We start from the raw sequence: 18,362 nt of genomic DNA, 5'->3' as shown, positions 1-18,362 counted from the left end.
GAAAGGCCATGACGTTGGGAGAATTAATGTGGTCATGACTGGAGACAGGGGGATGGGCTGAATGGCCATCCCAGATTCTGTGCACACGCTTCCTTCTTGCTCAGATGAGCTATCAGAAAACTAGTGAGTTTAGTATTTAAACATAAATTCTCCTGTAATTTGGTGCTCTTCAGTGGAGGTTTTCAGGGCTCAATTTCAGTTTCATCTCAAAATGGAATTTCAGAGTTACTTGACAATAACAGGTTTGCTCTTGAAAAATAAAAGTGGAAAGTAAAGTCTGGACTTCCCCACCCCCACCCCACTTACCCTGCTGTAGACTTGCAGCCTCTTACAGAGTAAAAAATAAGCTCAGTGCTGATGGAAACACAGTGAGCTACATTGGAGGAAACACTTCAGTGTAGTCAAATGTTTACTGTAGCAGAAATGTCCAAAACTCCTTAAGAAATTCATAGCACTAAAAGAAAAAAATTGCAGAGTCTTGTGGATTCATATATTCAACTTCCCGGAAGATCTAACATGCGTTTGGACTTAAATATAACATACTCAAATAGGCCCTGCTGGAGTTCCATATTTTGATCCTGGACTTCTCTAGTTTTGCATATAGGAGGTATATTAGTCCATTTCTGTTGCTTATAACGAAATACTTGAAACTTGGTGACTTATAAAGAAAACGAAATTTATTGCTTACAGTTTCTGAGGCTGGGAAGTCCAAAGTCTATCTGGTGGTGGTGACAGTGATCCTGTGGTCTCACATTGCAAGATGGTGGAAGCAGAGAGAGCAAAGAGAGAGAAAGACAGACTCTCTTCTTCTTTTAATGCCTTCAGAACCACACCCCAGACCACCATTTTTAATCCATTCACTATTGCACAGACCTACAATCCAATCATCTCTTCAAGGCTCCATCTTTCAATTACCATGATAGGATTTCCTACCCTCTTAACAGTCACAGTGAGGGCCAAATTTGTAATACATAAAACAAAAATTAAGCTTCAACAAGTTTTGGGGGGACATAATTCAATCCACTATAAGAGGGTTTTCTTTGTCATTCATCTGGCTAGAGGACTTGAATAAAATAATCAGGAACAAAGGTGTGTTGTGATGCTCCAAAAATAGATCCAGAAAGTCCCAAGAAGAAATTTCCCCAAAACAATTACTATAAGTCTTCTACTTAGGAGGCCAGATTGAAAGAAGTTGGTAGAGTTGGGACTGTTTAGATTCTGATGGAGAATGTAGAGGTATTAGAGGTGTGTAAGATATAAAAGCTGTCTGTAGCTAATAAAATCTAACTAAAAATCAAGCCTTCTGTTTAATACTTTGGAGTTCAACTCTATTTGAATTTGATAGAAAATGACACTATTAGTAGAATTCCTAAAAAAAATTGGGGGTAAAAGGTGGAAAGAAAAAAATGTGATTCATTGTCAAAAGTACATATAAAGATGGTAAAATATTTGTTATTTTGTGGTCTTAGTTTAAATAAACTGTTTTAAGATAGCACTTCTCAATTACTCTACACTAGATACATTTTAAGGATAGAAAGAAACTTAGTTTAGTTCATAATATATGACTCTCTTCTGATTTACTTTTTGATAAATATTGCCCAGTGAAATTTTTCTTTTTAGATTGAATATATTGCTTTTCCCAGAAAATACTCGAAGCAGACACCTTTCGTAAGTAAAGTTGAAACTTGCACAAATTTATCAAAAGGACATTTTCAGTTCAAATAATGAAAAGCTACCTATTGGTCAAGTAATCAGGAGTTAGGCAGAGGAAGTATCCAGAATATATTGCATGTTATACCAATCCTTGTACAAATATATCAGGAGAGGTAGCCTGCTCAGTTCTTTTGCAATAGAGTCATCTTGGAAAGTGACATGAAATTTCACTACTATATCATGTGCATTTTGTACACTTTACAGTATTTTGGTAATAAAGACATGGGAAGGGTTTGTCAGAGTGTGAAAATGACAAATGATTACATATAAAATTTTTCTTATGTTTCATGTGGGAATGGAAAGCAGAGAATGGTATATGATGCTCATACTTTCTCTTAAATTCTTGTCACCATTTAACAAATAAGATCAGAAATCATCATTTACTTCCTTTTTCTAGTTATCCCTCAGTGGAAGAAAAATAAAAGCAATATTATAGTTAGCGATTTGCAATGAACAAGAAGTAATTTCTGTGTTTAGTCCAATGGTAAAATGTAGCCTTTCCTCTCAGAACCCCACAGAAGTGCACAGGCAGGAACTGGACAATCACTGGGCATTCTTAGTTCCCAAGGTCATATTTCCCCCGTGAGTGACCTTGAACAAAACACAAACCTCATATGTGTCAAGACACTCACTGCTTTAAAATTCCTCAGCAGTTCCCCATCGTTTGAGGATGACATTTTTATCACTCCGAGTGGCGAGCAAGATACTTCTCAACCTGGTCCTTGCCTACCTCTTCAGTCTCATATCCTGACACCCACACATCCACCCAACACCACGGCTGAATCACAACTAATCATTGTATCTCCTAAATGGACTATGTCCCCAAACTCCCCTGCCTTTCTTTAACTCACTCAACACACATTTCTTGGGAACCTACTATGTGCCAGACACTATGCCAAGGGCTAAGAATAAATGAGGAACAAGTCAACATGATCCAAGGCCTTGTGCAATTTATGTTCTAATGGGGATAATAAAGAAAAATAACAGCCCCCACCTTTGCCAAAAAAGTCAATAAACATAAATAAAATAGTTACAAATTGTAAAAGTTGTTGGAAAGCAAAAATGCCTGAGTGTTGACAAAGAGATGATAAGAGCAGGAGAGGGGGTGAGAGGGTGATGTTTAGAGTGTGCCAGGTGAAGACCAGGACAAAGACTTCAGGACAGAGGAAATAACATATGCAAGTCCTAAAGTATGAAAGACTCTCTTGGGTTCAAGGAATTGAATGGAGGCCAGCGTAGGTGGAGGAGGGTCAGCGTAGGGGACACACGACGAGGTACAGGTGAAGGAGATCCAGGTGTCAGACCATGCAGAGTCTGTCGATCATAGCAAGGAGTTTTAGTCCAAGTGCAATGAAAAGCCATTGGTTGGATTTAAGTAAAGGGGTAACATGACTCAACATACATTTTTAAAAGATTGCTCTGGCATCTGCATGATGAATGAATGAAGAGGAAAAGGAGCAAGAGAGGGAAAGTGCCCACGCATCAACTCCCCTATGAAGCTACTTTGAAGGCTCCTCAATTCCCACAGGGTGAGACCTCCCTCCTGTTGTCTAAGGAGTCTGTAACACGTAACATGCCTTCACCATGGGACATACCATAGTATTGACTTCCTTGTCTGCCTTCTGCAAGACTGTAAACTTTTTTAGGACAGAGGTATGTCTTGTCCGTGTCTCCATCCTCAGCCCGAGCACAGAGCCCAGTGCATAAGAGGTGCTTAACAGAATCAGTTGCTCAGGTGAATTGCATACTGTTGGAGAGCTCTTCACGTGACACGTGGAGCCAGATCTAGGGCTTGGGATTGATTCTGACAGTGAAAGTGCTATGGAAGAGCTACTGCATACAAAAGGCACCTACGTCCATTAGAAGTGACCAAGGAATCTCACACAGGAAGCCAAATTGATTTTTCCAAGGCCATTTCAGAGGAAGGAGTTCTTGACTAAGGTGGACTCTCTCAAAAGTACTTCGAGTTCCATTTCAAAACCCTGCTGTGACAATTACAGTTCAGAAACACTTACTTGCAACATATAGCTTAGCAGACACTGTCATTTTTGACAAAGGGTTTGCATTTATCAGTTGTGTGTCTGGGAACTGTTGGACAGAAATCATAACCAAGCTGTCACCACAGCCTCCTATTACCTTCAAGCAGATTCATTTTAATTCACTTCCATAAAGATTTAAGTGCCTACCAGGCAGTAGGTGTTGTGTCTGGCTATTAGGGTAAGAATGGATGTCAGGATATTTATAAAGGGTCTCTGTTCCTGAGGAACTCACAGTCCTGTAGACAAAACAACTAAAGAAGCAGTTACAATGAGAATGTGTGATGTATGTATATGCATATATATGTGTCTATATATGTGTGTATAAATATGAGCGTGTGTATATGTGTGTGTATTATGTTATAAACCTGGTGGGAGAAAACATAATAGGATGATTTATTCATTCTTCTGGGAGGAAGGAAAGAGTGTGTATTTGGTCAGAAAGAAGCTTAACTTGATCTGGATCAGCAGGAGTTTATCAGTCTCTCCTCTCATCTTCCCACAGTAAGGAAAGCCCGAGGTTTAAGGGTATCAGCTCCACAGCTACACTGCCTGGATTCAAATTAATTACTTCATGGCCTGTGCAGCCTCTGCCAAATTATTTAACAACTCTTCATCTCAGTTTACTTAACTGCAGAATGAAGTAATAATGGTATGTACCCCATAGTGTTGCTGTGAGAATTAAATGAGTTAGTACATGTGAACATTGAACGTCATTCCAGGCAGAGGGAGTAGTATGAACAGAGGCAATGAAGGTTCAAGGAGTGTCAAAGAAGAGCAAACCTCTGGTGTGAACTGAGTACAGGGTGTATTTGGAGAGGGAGATTGGAGGGGAGATTGGAAACATAGTTGGTGGCCCAGATCCCGATGGGTTTTGTAAGCCATGCTAAGAAATCAATGATTTCAAACAAGGGAGTGGTATGATCAGGTATGTGTCTTAAAAAATGTCTTCTAGCAAGAATAGAAAGATTGGGCTAGAGGGAGAAAGACAATGAGGAATAGAAAGCCCAAGCAGGTAGACGTAGTAATAATCATAAGAAGTGATTTCAAATCTGGAATATCATGGCAATGGTAGGAAATACTAACTTGCTAAATTTAAGGATTCCCAAACATTGTGATAATGGGACTTCTCTTTCCTTATATAATGTTCCAAGAATTCTTCAGGACTCAGTTTGGGAAATGCTGGCTCACCACTTACTCATTTCTTGGTGTTTTAATTTTGTCTCCTTACATCCTTCTGCATCTTAGATTATCTATTCCTATTAGCCAGCAGGGAATCATGATCATAAGCAGAGGTACTTGTAAATTATCTGATGATGGACAGCCTAACAGATCAATAAATAAGCACATGTTCCACAGAAACCAAGTTTATGCTGAGCTCTCTGGGTTTTCACATCAGCCAGCTCTCCGCTGTAAAGTTCTCTTCTCTTGGCTGCCTGAGAAGCTTCACAGGGAGAGCAGTGTGATAAGGTTGTATGTGGAGAATATTAATCTGATGCTGTTACACATTTTAGGATTGGAGAGAGGGAAAAAGTGGTGCTCTGGAGGCTTAGCATTTGCCTTCCAATGGGTTTTGTGCAGTTCTCTGTAAAGATAAAAACAAATCCTTAGAATGTGCCAGGCATAATTCTAAGTGCTACACACACACACACACACACACACACACACACACACACACACACACACAAAATTTAATCTTTGCAATAACCCTATAAGAAAGGCACTTTTATTGTCCCTATTTTATGGATGAGCAAACTGAGTCACAGGGAGTCAAAGTCACATAGCTAGTAAAGAGTAAAACTGGGAGAGTCAAGTGCAATAGCTGGTGTTTAATAATGTTGAATGAATATGTGAATGAAGGAGTGAGGGGATGCATGGAAGCAATGAACACAAGATCAGTGATGAGAGTCAGAAAAGTAAAAGGGATTATGCATTCATATTAAGGAAACATCAGGAGTGAAAATGAGAAAGAAGACCTCTTATTAACCTGGATAGTATTCCAAAGAAATTACTCTCCAAATGAGAGGGTTTAAAGTAGAGGTAGTAAAAAAAAGAGTGAAATTTACTCAAGATTACAGAAAATATGGCACATTGGGAGAGTTAACACATTTCTCTGCTGTCAAGATCAAGCTCTTGTATTATTATTGGTCTTATAAGTGGCATTTGAAACAGATACCATTTCAACTGCAAAGAATTTATTGAGTGAGCCCAAGAAATGTTTTTGATTTGCTGAATTCTGTGACCTTGAGAACAGAAATGGAATCTGTATATTTAGAAAAAGGTGCAGAATGTGTCCTGAGAATGGCTCAGTAACACAGTTCTAAACAGGACATTGGTCCTTATCTGAACCTGTCAATAAGCTCTTACTTAGCTTCTAGGTACCTAGCCCTTTGTGTTAGGTATTGAAGCATAAATACCATCAATCAATAAACAAACAGTCCTAGAGTATATGCTAGTGCTATGTCCCAGGAACCCCAAATGGATAAAATACAATTCCTGATCTCAAAGGCTTCCGAGTCAACTTGGAGGGAGATGATAAAAACTTAACTATACCTAGTAAGGTACAGTAAAATAAAACAGTATGTGAATGATGTCATAAAAGCCAACATATATTTGTTGTACAAATGTGTGACATAACTTTGAGCAAGAATGGCTCAATAAGGATTTAGGATTGGAGAAAGAATTTTAGGCAGGTCTAGATTATTAAGCAATGGATGAGGAGAGAGCATTTCAACAAGGAGAAGAAGCAACAGTATCAAATGCTGACAAAAGATCAGGGACACTGTGATTCATGAAAAAAAAGAGAAGTCTTTGAGCGCTCCCATTGGAGAAGGATTTTACTGACCTTGAACTATGAAACTACCCACAGAGTGTAATGCTAACTGGAAACTTACTTCTTCTGAAAGCAGAATCCACTTTTAGACCTTCATGATTTAACTTCCTCAGTTTTCCTACTCTGGGATTCTTTGGTCTTCAGAGACCTAGAAACCTTATCCTAGGCTCCAACTCTTTCTTTCCCAAGGCTGGCATCTAGGGGTTTTCTGAGTCATTTGTTCAGAAAACATACAAATTCTGTTTCCTTTCTAGTTTAGAATTCTGCCCTTCTCTGACCTGTCCTTGACCTCAAATGAGGCACAGCTGAGTACCTATCCAGTTAGGCTCATCCTTATGCAAAGGAGGTAGGTCCAGGCTAGCATCATCTGTGTGCTGTAGTTTTATATGAGCGCATAGCTCATGTGCCACAGCAGGCAACCTGGCACTGACACATAGTAAACCCTGAGTGTCATCAATCTGCTCTCAGCACTGTCTACCCAACCATCACAAGATGTCACACTGGGACCAAGTCCCAGCCAGGAGATGTGTGTCAGCTGGGATGACAGTCTGATCAAAATGCGTGATGGATAGGGCCTAACCATCATCCCATCACTCATGAGCAAAGAGGCAAAAATCATCAAGGTAGGAGTGTCAGGTGTGGGGAAGGTAATTTCTGACAGGTGATTAATGCCAAGGAGCCAGCAATCATCCAGGTACTGCCAAGAGAAATGGGCAGTTATATATATTTTTTCTATGACAGTGCCTTCCTTCCCCCACTCTTGACCTCTGGATTCACAATATGTTACAGAAAAGCCTCATACCTGACTTTTTTTATTTCCCAAATTCTAAGTATGTATGCCCTATCCAGAGCCCATATTATATGCACTCTACACACACACACACACACACACACACACACACACACACACACACACACACACACAATGTAATTCTATTAAGACCTTATTGTCTATCATCTTTTGAAAAACAACTGAAATGTTCACCAGTTAATGTTACTCTGCTGGTCCTTAAGGAAGCAATAGGTCAGTCCGGCCACATAATCATACGTACCTCTATGTCTCAGTTTTCTCATCTATAAAATGAGGTTGTTTTGAGGATTAAAGAAAGATCTCACCTTTGTGGTTCACGGTAAGTGCTTAATAAGTGCTAGGTAATATTTTATTGTACTCTGCTATGCTTGTTACATATGAGAGAAAGTTTTCAAAAACTGCAAAGATTTCGAGGAACATAGGGCACCTGGAGAAGCCAGAGCAAAGGGCACTCAGGACACTCAAATTATAGCAAAACGGGCCTGGGTCCTTTGAGATGCAAAGAGAAGCAAAAGAGCAGAAAGCAGAGAGCCAAGGTCCTGCGGAAAACTGCTAAACTCTGGTCCTCCTCTCCACCCAGGGCCATGTGAGACCCTGTCAGCCTATTCAATGCGTGGAGAACTTAGAGGTAGCCCAGAAGCCTAGGACTCACTTGTGTAGCCAGCAGATATGAGACATGCATCCCAGATGTAGGCTCCCAACTGGAACAGGTGTGAACTCGCTGAGAATGGCTCACTGCAGCATGTTGAGGTTCCTGTCCAGAGACAGAAGCCACAGTGGTTACTTTGTCAGGCAGAGCTAGATACAAACACTTGGTAACTAAGCTTTGAAGAACTGAAAAGGCAAAAGAGGATTCTTAGGTACTAGGAAGTAGCAACTTCAAGCCCTTGGGTTGAGAGAACAGAGGAAAGAGGTTACGATGATTCATACTTTGGAGCTTGGAGCAAAAGCCCCTGGCAGCTGGAAGTCAGGCTCTGAGGACTAGGTACGACTCAGCAGGTGCTGGGGTCCTGAGGGTGGGGTGTGTGTGCCTGGTTTTTAAATGCTGAAAAACTAACTGCAAATAGGATTCAGTTGCTGCTACCGGAAGCCAGGGACTTACTGGGGTGTAGAAATGCGGCTGGGGTGCCTTGAAGAGGACAGCCACAGGAAGAAGGTTCCTTCTTCCACGTCCTGCCCTGTGGTCTCCCTCTGGCGCCCCCTATTGGATGTTCCCAGCAAGTAGCCTCTGGCAAAGCAGAAATGTCTGTATCATCTCAGTCCCAGCATCACACAAAGCAGGGTCTAGAAGGGTGTGTGTGGAGCTGAGGGACAGTAGCTTAATAACTGTCACACCGTCTAACCCACTTACCCACCTACCCGATAAACGCTGGCTACCTAGAGTGTGCCAGACACGGAGGGTAAGATGCTCTACGTTGTCCTCCAAGGACTCAGGCAAAGGGAAGGAGAGAAAAAGGGACGGAATGTGTGACATGGACTGTGACTGAGAAATGCAGAACGTAAAGCCCTAAAATGGGGCACCTCCCCCCAGCATGGGGGAAAGAGAAGAGTGGGAAGGGGAAACCAACAGGCCCAACACTGAATGTTAAAAATGAATAGGGATCCCGAGACGTGGAAGAGGAGAAAGTAGGTAGATATGGGTACACAGAAGAGCAAGTCACCAAGAGCCATGTGTGGGATTGGGAGTTTTCTCCTGAAGGCAATGAGAAAACACCAAGAATTTCAGTCTGGCAAAATCAGATTTATGTTTTGATAAAACAGTTTGAAAGTGGTTCGTTAGAATAGCATCAGAATGGCCATTAGAAAAACAGCGATAGTCTAAAATTTTAAAATTTAGTTTACATAGTTAATACATGTGCTAAATAAAAATGATAAGAAAAGATGGGCAATGAGAAATATCACTCTCTCCTGACTCCTATTAATAACCATTTTTATTTTGTTCATCTTTTCAGTGTTGCTTGCTTTAAACACAAGGAAATAGAAACATTTATTTTTATTTTCCACCCTTTCTTTCAGTCTTATTTAAAACAATGCTGGAGTGAATAGACTCCAAAGTAGCATTTCTGGGTCGATTTCTTTAGTCATCTTGGTAGATGTTGCCAGATTTAGTGGCTATTTTTCCTTTCTAGATGCGGTGCCATTTTGTATTTTCACCAGTAATTACAGGGCAGTAGCTCTTTATTCACAGCCTGATTAACATAGTGTGTTGCAAAAACTTTGGGAATTTTTGCTACTTGATAGTTGAGACAACTTTTTTTTTTCCTGTGGAATTTTTATTTATTTTTAATTTTTTAATTTTTTAATTTTTAATTATAAATACATGTGGGGTACAATGTTGAATTTCAATAATTGTGTAGAATGTGTGGTGGTTAGATCAGTATAGTTAGCTTATTCATCATTACAATAAGCAATCGTTCTTTGTGTCCATTGACCAATTCCTCATTAGCCCCCTCCCTCTCCCCCTCCTTCCCCTTTTCAACCTCTAGTTTTCTAAAAGTTCAATGTGTTACTGTGATTGTTGTTTCTTTCTTTCTCTCTATCTCTCTTTATTGTTCATTTGTTTATTTATGGATTCAGCTCCCAGCTATGAGTGAGGACATGTGGTATTTCTCTTTCTGAACCTTGGTTCTTCCACTTAGAATAATTTTCTCCAGGCTCATCCATGTTAGTGCAAATGGTAGAATTTCATTCTTTTTTATGGCTGAGTAGGATTCCATTGTGTATATATACCACAATTTCCTTAACTGGTCATCCATCAATGGGCATTTAGGTTGGTTCCACTGCATGGCTATTGTAAATAGAGCTGCAATAAACATGGGAGTGCAGATATCCCTTTGACCTGATATTTTTCAATCCTCTGGATATATCCCCAGCAGTGGGATTGCTGGATCATATGGAAGTTCTATTTGTAGTTGTTTGAGGAACCTCCATACTGTTCTCCATAATGTCTGTACTAATTTACGGTGTAGGAGGTTTGCTCTCTCTCCACATCCTTGCCAGCATTTGTTACTCTCTGTCTTTTTTTGTAATAGTCAGGCTGATGGGGTGAAGTGATATCTCAAAGTGATTTTGATTTGCACTTCCCTGATGATTAATGATATTGAACAATTTTTCATATACCTGTTGGCCATTTGTATATCTTCCTTTGAGAAATGTCTATTCAGCTCCTTTTCCCATTTTTTAATTGGATTATTTGTTTTTTTGCCGTTAAGTTGTCTGAGCTCTTTGTGTATTCTGAATGTTCACGTAGTCTTTAATTATGAGTAAAATCGTGCTTTTGTTTCAGATGTTTAAGGGTCATAGTATTTCTTTTTATGTGGTTTCTCTATTCACGTCTTTTAACCATTTTTCTATTGTGTTATTACTCTTTTTTTTTTTTTACAATTTTTAGGAGTTGTAAATGTTTTTTTCAGTTTGTCATTTTTTAAAAAATTTTGCTTTTGTTTTTTGTTTTGTTTGCCATACAAGTCATAGTTTCCTATTTTCAGGTTATTAAAGGATTCACACGTTTTCTTTAAATACATTTATGGTTATATTTAGAACTTTGATGCATTTGGAGTTTATATTGGTATATGATGGGAGGCATAGATACAATGTTACCCTTACCAAATGGCTACCCAGTGGTCCTATCACCCTTTATTAAAATGTTCATCCCTACCTCAACGATTAGAGGTGGCATTATTAGGAAATTTTCAATTTCCCTATGTACTTGGGCTTTCTTTTGGAAACGTGTTTATTCTGTTGATCTGTTTATCTATTCCCCAGTTGATACCCCACTGTTTTAATTATTGTTAATTGGTAATATATTCTAATATCAGATATTAATTGTACAACTAATTGTTCTTTTTTTCCTCCCAAAATTCAGGTATGATTTGTTTCCAATGAACCAATTTCTTTTCCAGGCTTTAATTTTGTAAATGCCAAAATGTCTCTTCTACCAATTTTTCTAAAATAGATTACATATTACCCCTGATAATATTTAAGTGTTTCTTCATAACTATTATTATGAACATTAATTAACTCACAATTCATGAAATGAAATAAGACCTTTAGGTGTAAAGGTCTATTTGCATCTGTATCATATGGCTCTAGATTGTAAATGTTGCAGATGCTTTGTACAGATCTATCTTCTCTCTTGCTCCTGGCTGCTGTTAGGAAGCCTGCCAGTAGCTTCTCTGCCCTCTTCCAACTGGAATCTAAGTAGATTACTAAAGGATTCTCGGTGAAGAAGGTTCATGAGTTTGTGAGTGCTCCTACATACCCTGTTCAGGTTCTAGCTCTGTGGCAACTCTCAATAAACCCCGTCCTGACATCATCTGCTCCTTAGGTACATTCAATGAGGATAATTTCTGCATTTGTCCATATTTGGGTACCTTTATCTATACTGATGATGTTTCTCTTTCCTGAATTCTCTTCTTTCCAGGATCCAATTTGTGAATTCAGGCTTCATTCTTGTTCCTTCTAACTTGTCAAAGGGATTAGACTTGGCCCAAATCTATGTTGCCAACACTGTGTACCGTTTCATTGCATCGCTGATTCTAATCTCCCTGAATACTGCAACCTGTATCAGCTCATGGCATAGGCTCAATATTTGCTGTATTTGAACATTCTTATGACATGCAAATACAATAACTAATTACAACCAAACATGCTAAGTCTGACTACCAATTGTTCCAAAAGCACCGTGAGTGGGTAAAATGTCCCTAGACTGGAATATTTCAGAGAGCGTCACTCCTGATGTCTCAGGTGGTTGGGGTGATCCTTCCTCTTCTGCATGCATTGTATCTGCACTTAGGAATTCTCTCTACATTTACTCAATGACCATGTATTAGATTGCTAGGCTTCCGGGTTCTGGCTACAAATCCTTCTAAGACAGATCGCGTCCCCTTTTTCCAGCACTCTTTACTCTAGCCGGATTCCTTTTCTCTTCTGCAACTTTCTCTGCCACAGTTACAGAAACACAGTGTCCTCTGATGCTGCCTCCTCCCTGTGCATTTGCTCCCTTCCAGCTTACCCTTCGTCACACTCCCATTGGCTCCCAGCTGCTGCCCTGGTGCTGCCTGCCCTCCCAATACCAGACACAGGGCTACCAGTTGTCTCAGAGTCCCTCTACATACCACCTGCCCCGTGGGAGACTGATTGTGTTGTTACATCTCTCTCTCTCTTACTCTCTATATCATAAAAGAGTTATTCACTTGAATAGGAGGTCCATTTCCCCAGGAGACAGACCAGAAATTTTTTCTATGGTACTTCAGGTTTTCTCATTTTTCCTTTAGAAAAGCAGCAGGATCCTGAGGCTGGGTTTTAAACATGTTACTCTCCATTTGAGTTTCAATGGCCTTAGTGGCCTCTGTTTTGACTGCTTTTCTTTTCTTTTTTTCAGTGACAGAGTAGCAAGTATCATTAGATTGTTGTATTTTCCAGTAGTGATGCCCTGGTTTCTATGTTTAATGCCTTAATAATAATGGACTTCAATTTTGATCACCAGCAGTACCAAGATTTTTCTGGATCCTATATTCTGTTCTCATCTTGTAGGTTTCACACCTGCTCTGAACTTCCCTTTAGATATGTAGTTTGCTTTTTATTCTCAACCAGCCTGACGGCAATTAAATCTGTTTAGCTGATTCAGAACCAATTTTGATGGATAGGTGGATAGATGGATGGATAGATAGATAAACAGATAGATACTTTTCTCTAAATCAGGATTTCTCAACTTTGGGACTACTGACATTTTGGAATGGATAATTCTTTGCTATGGGAGGCTGTCCTGTTTTTGGTAGGATGTTTGATAGCATCCCTGGCTTCTCTCTACCCACTAGATAGTAGCATACCCCCACCAATTTGCAAACCGAAAGTGTCTTCAGGTATTGCCAAACATTTCTGGATGGTAAAATTGCCCCCAGTAGAGAATTGCTCTAAATTCATTATATTCCCAGTTATTAGTAAATAGTATTGAAAAAAATAGTGTATTTAGAACTAGTATAATTAAATAAAATACTGTAGGCCAGATTTTTTTGAAAGTACTTTCAGAGCCGGCCCGGTGGCGCACTCGGTAGAGTGTGGCGCTTGGGAGTGTGGTGGTGCTCTGGCCGAGGGTTCAGATCCCATACAGAGACCGGTCCGCTCACTGGCTGAACACGGTGCGGGCGCAACACTGAGGGTTGCTATCCCGTTACTGGTCACGAAAAAAGACAAAAAGGAAAAAAAAAAAAAAAAGAAAGTACTTTCACACATAAGCTTATGACATGCTTTAAACAACTCTATGAATTAAGTATGAGAAAACAAAGAATTTAGAGAAAGTCACATGGCTGGTAAATGGTGGGGCTGTTTTTTTTAAAAAACAATTAGCCACAAAGCTCATGCTATTAACATTTATGTCATACGTTTTATGTCTTGTCTTCTATAACATGGCTATATCTATCTATATGCACCTTTTGCATGGAGGATGAAGTTTTTTCCATCTTTCTAACTCATTCGTACTGAGACTAAGCATGGTCCTTTGCCCATAATAGACATCAAGGAATACCTGTTGAACTAAATATCTTTTAATTTGATCTGAGAATGAAACATTCTTATCGCCATACTTAGCACATAGCAGGTTCTTAATAACTATTTGTTAAAAGAATATATAATAATCCAGAAAAAGCAGGTGACTCACCCTCTGTTTGTTTTCAACATCCCTCTGAACTTTTATAATGCGGGGGTAGGGGAAAGATGGCAGTCATTTTAAGATAGCATTTTTGTTTCATTTTATCTGTTGACTTTAATATATCTTTTCTGAATCTTTTCCTTTCATTCATTATTTTCTTTTAAATCTGGTCTTGGTCAACAATCATAACCAGAGTAATGTTGCATTATCTTTACACAGTACCATTATCTGAGGAAGTAGAGCTGTATGACAAATGCTATTCAATTTATCCTCTAAGTCTTTAGTGAGGAGAGTAGGGGATATTATTTTTTCCTTTTAGTAGACAGGGTTAATTGAATGCATCAAATAACTGACACACCCAAAGATCATTAAATCAAATCCCTGGCTCCTAATCCATACCATTACCATCACTAAAGTAAACTTCACTGTTGAGAAATAAAGGAACCCCACTGTCAATCCCCTCCACCCGATTTAATCAATGAAAACAGACTGTTTCCTGTAGACACACCCTGTGGAAGTGAAGGAAAACACACTTCTTTTGTGCCTATGCTATCTTGACTACTCTGCTAGTCACTCTAAATTTGTAACTAACTTGGCATGAGGTATTAGTATCTCCCTTTTTTAAAGTTGAGGCTGAGAGAAATTTAGAAACTTGCTCCAGATGTACAAGCCAGAAAGTAGCAGAACCAGGTATCAAAAGTGGTTCTGGTTTCAAAGTCATTTTTACTATTGCTATTTTTAAGTAAATTCTCACGAACTCTTCTCTGAATAAGGAGCAGTCAGAATAAATCAGCATTTCGACAAGTTTTCTCGAGTCACCAGTGTTCAAGAATCAGCCCTCCGCCTGAAGCAGAAATGGAAAAAATAGAGGAGTTTACCTTTTGGATCCACAGGTTGTGAATGTGAAATTAGAACATAAACCAGGTAGGCTCTGGAGAGGCTAGAAGAATGACACATACTTCCTCTCATTTTCTCCCTAAAATACCAAGAATTGTGGACTATTGCATGCATGGAATGGTTGCCACTTTGCATCCAGAGGCTCCCATATTTCTTTAGTGGATGAAGTGATCCTAGGATACTGCACGTGGCACTTTGGGATTCTTGCAGATGAAAGGTGCTATATACATGTCAGATATTATTATACAGCACTTATAAAAAATATTTCCACTTATTGGTGTGGACTCACTGTTGAACAGTTTAGGGATGATAGTTATTGCTGGTAATAGCCGTCAGAATAGCAGTGTAAATGGCCCTTTTTGCTTTACTTTGCTCTATATTTTACTGTTTTTTGCACTAAAATCCAGGATGGCTAGAACAGAGAGAAAAATATTTGCTGACAAGGCTTAAAAATAGAAAAATGACTCTTTTTCTAATTGTGGTCAAGGTCAACAGCAGGAAAGAAATTTACATGAGTGTATCACAAACAAAGTTAGACCACAAGAAGTTTTTAAAAATTGCTAGAATGTGACATTTTTGCTTTAAAATTCATATTGTAATGTGAACAGTACTGTCTTCTGATAGAGCACCTACTGTAGTTGGAAATAAGCACATTTTATTGGTAGAGTATGTGATAATACAGTGCCTTTATGTGTTCAATGTAACTTTGAAATCTTTTAGGACAGTCATCTGGTCATTTAGTTATTTGGCTTGAACAGTTGTGCTGCTTACCTGTGTCCATTGGCTTCCAGTCTGTTCTTTAAACTTCTGGAGGAAGCCACGTAGGGGATATGCTGATCACCTTGCCCTCTGGCATTGATCTCTTCACAATCAGCAAATCAAATAGTGCTACTTTGGGAGGTAAAACATCCCTCTTTTGATTCTGGTTTGACCGCAACTTGGATTTTTGCTTTAGTGTTAGAAAAACTGGGCCGGCCCGGTGGCGCACTGCTACAGTGCGCCGCTTGGGAGTGCGGCGGCGCTCGCGCCGAGGGTTCGGATCCCACATACAGACCAGCCGCTCACTGGCTGAGCGAGGTGAGGGCGCAGCGCCGAGGGTTGCGATCCGTTGCCGGTCACGAAAAAAGACAAAAAGGAAAAAAAAAAAAGAAAAACCTCAATATGGTAGAGAAATGAAATTTTCCTTTTTTCTCTGAGACTTGACAAATGCTACTCTTCTCGTATGTACTGGCTACCGCTTTCCAATTACAAACCACTGTCATCTATCTAAGCTTATACAATTATCAAAATTTTTTTGAATGAGGTGTGATCCTTGCTTTTTAGAGAAGGAAATTGAATTCAGAGAAGTTCAATAAAATGCCCAAGATTATATAACTATTAAATCAAGTGAGGACTAGATTTCAAATTCAGGCTTCCGGATTTCAAATTCCAGGAGCCTTCCTTATACTGAGGTGTTGGGACGTATTTTGTAAAGGGCTAGATGGTAAGTATTTTCAGCTTTGTGGACCATAATAGAGTTTCTGTGGAAACTGCTGACCTCTGCCCTTGTAGAGAGAAAGCAGCCATAGACAATAAACAAATGTAAAAAAATGGTTGTGTCCCAATAAAATCTTATTTACAAACTAGGCAGTGGCTAAGCTATACTTGGCCAACCTCTGCTTTGTATTATGTTTGTCCTATAATTCTACTTAATATGGGATTTATTTATGGATTCTCTCTTCTGGTTAAATTTTTACAAAGTTTATTTATAATGATTAGAAAAGAAGAGAAAATAACTCTGTGCTGCCTCCTAACTTAAGCTGTTAGGCTGACAAAATTTTCTCATGTAATAGTCAATTTATAGAGTAGAAATAGCACTGAACTTAAAGTCAAAAACTTGTATCTAAACTTGGGCTGTACATAACCTCAGAGCTGTGTGAGTGTGAGGAAATCATTAACTTCTCTGAGACCCAGGCAAAGAGATGGAAAAGATTTTAACAGTTATTTAATGGGTGGTTATAAGGATCAAAGGGGGTGCCTGTGGCAGTGACTGAACCAGTCCCTGCTGTAGAGTAGACCCTTGTGTTATCTGCTCAGGCTGCTTTGATAAAAATACCATAAACTGGGTGGCTTATATACACCAGGAATTTATTTCTCACAGTTTTGGAATCTGGGAAGTCTGAGATCAAGACACTGACAAATTCATTGCTTGGTGAAAGTTTGCCTCCTGATTCCTGGATGGCTGTCTTCTCTCTGTGTCCTCACATGGCAAAACAGGCAAGTGAGTTCTCTGGGGTCTCTTTTATAAAAGTACTGTATTAGGGTTCTCCAGAGAGACAAAACCAATAGGATGGTTTTAAGTAGATATAGATATAGAAATAGAAATACAGATGTAGAAATAGAAACAGATATATAGATATAGATATAGATATAGATATAGATATAGATATAGATATAGATATAGATATAGATATAGATATAGATATAGATATAGATATATGAGAGGGGATTTGTTAGGGGAACTGGCTCACATAATTATGGAGGCTGAGAAATCCCAGGAAAGGCCCTCTGCAAGCTGGAATGCCAGTAGCTTGTCTCAGTCCAAGTCCAAGGACTTCAGAACCAGCCAATAGTGTAATTCTCAATCCATGGCTGAAGGCCTGGGAATCTGGGAAGCTGCTGGTATAAGTCCTGGAGTCCAAAGGCTAGCAAGTCTTTGAGTTCTCACTCAAGAAAGCAGAAGAAGAGTCTATCCCAGCTCTTCCAGAGAGAGCAATTCAGTTTCTGCATGTGTTTTCTATGGGCCCCGGGCTGATTAGATGGTGCCTACCCACAGTGAGGGTGGATCTTCCAAATCTAGCCCACTCAGACTCACACATGAATTTCCTCTGAAACATCCTCACAGACATACCCAATATAATGTTTTGCCAGGTTTCTAGGTATACCTTAACCCAGTCAAGCTGACAACCAAAATTAATCATTGCAGGTACCAATCTTATTCATGGAGTCTCCACCCTTATGACCTAATCACTTCTCAGAGGTCCCACCTCCAAATACTCTCATATTGGGGATTAGGTTTCAGAATATGAATTTTGGAGGGACATAAATATTTGGTCTATAGCATCCCTCAATAAAGACTTGCTGAATCTCTGTGTTTATATAGTTGGAGCATTTCATCTTATAATTCTGTGGTTCAGTCCAAGAAATATGAGCATCATATCATATCAGTCAGTTCGTTTCACATATATTTGTTGAGTCATTAGTTTATTAAACCCAAATGGAGTTTGGGACTAATAAAATGCAGCTGTTTATGGAGTTCTGGGTAATGGATATCACTATATTTCCACTACAAATGGCTTTTCAGCTACTGATTTTAATCAAATGTGTGGTAGCCATTGTGGCTGGATCCCCCAATATCTAGTCTACTCTCAAATAATTAACCTA

This window comes from Galeopterus variegatus, unplaced genomic scaffold (assembly GCF_000696425.1).
Source record: "Galeopterus variegatus unplaced genomic scaffold, G_variegatus-3.0.2 Scaffold2367, whole genome shotgun sequence".
In the NCBI taxonomy this organism is placed as follows: Eukaryota; Metazoa; Chordata; class Mammalia; order Dermoptera; family Cynocephalidae; genus Galeopterus; species Galeopterus variegatus.
This window is presented reverse-complemented; position numbering follows the sequence as displayed.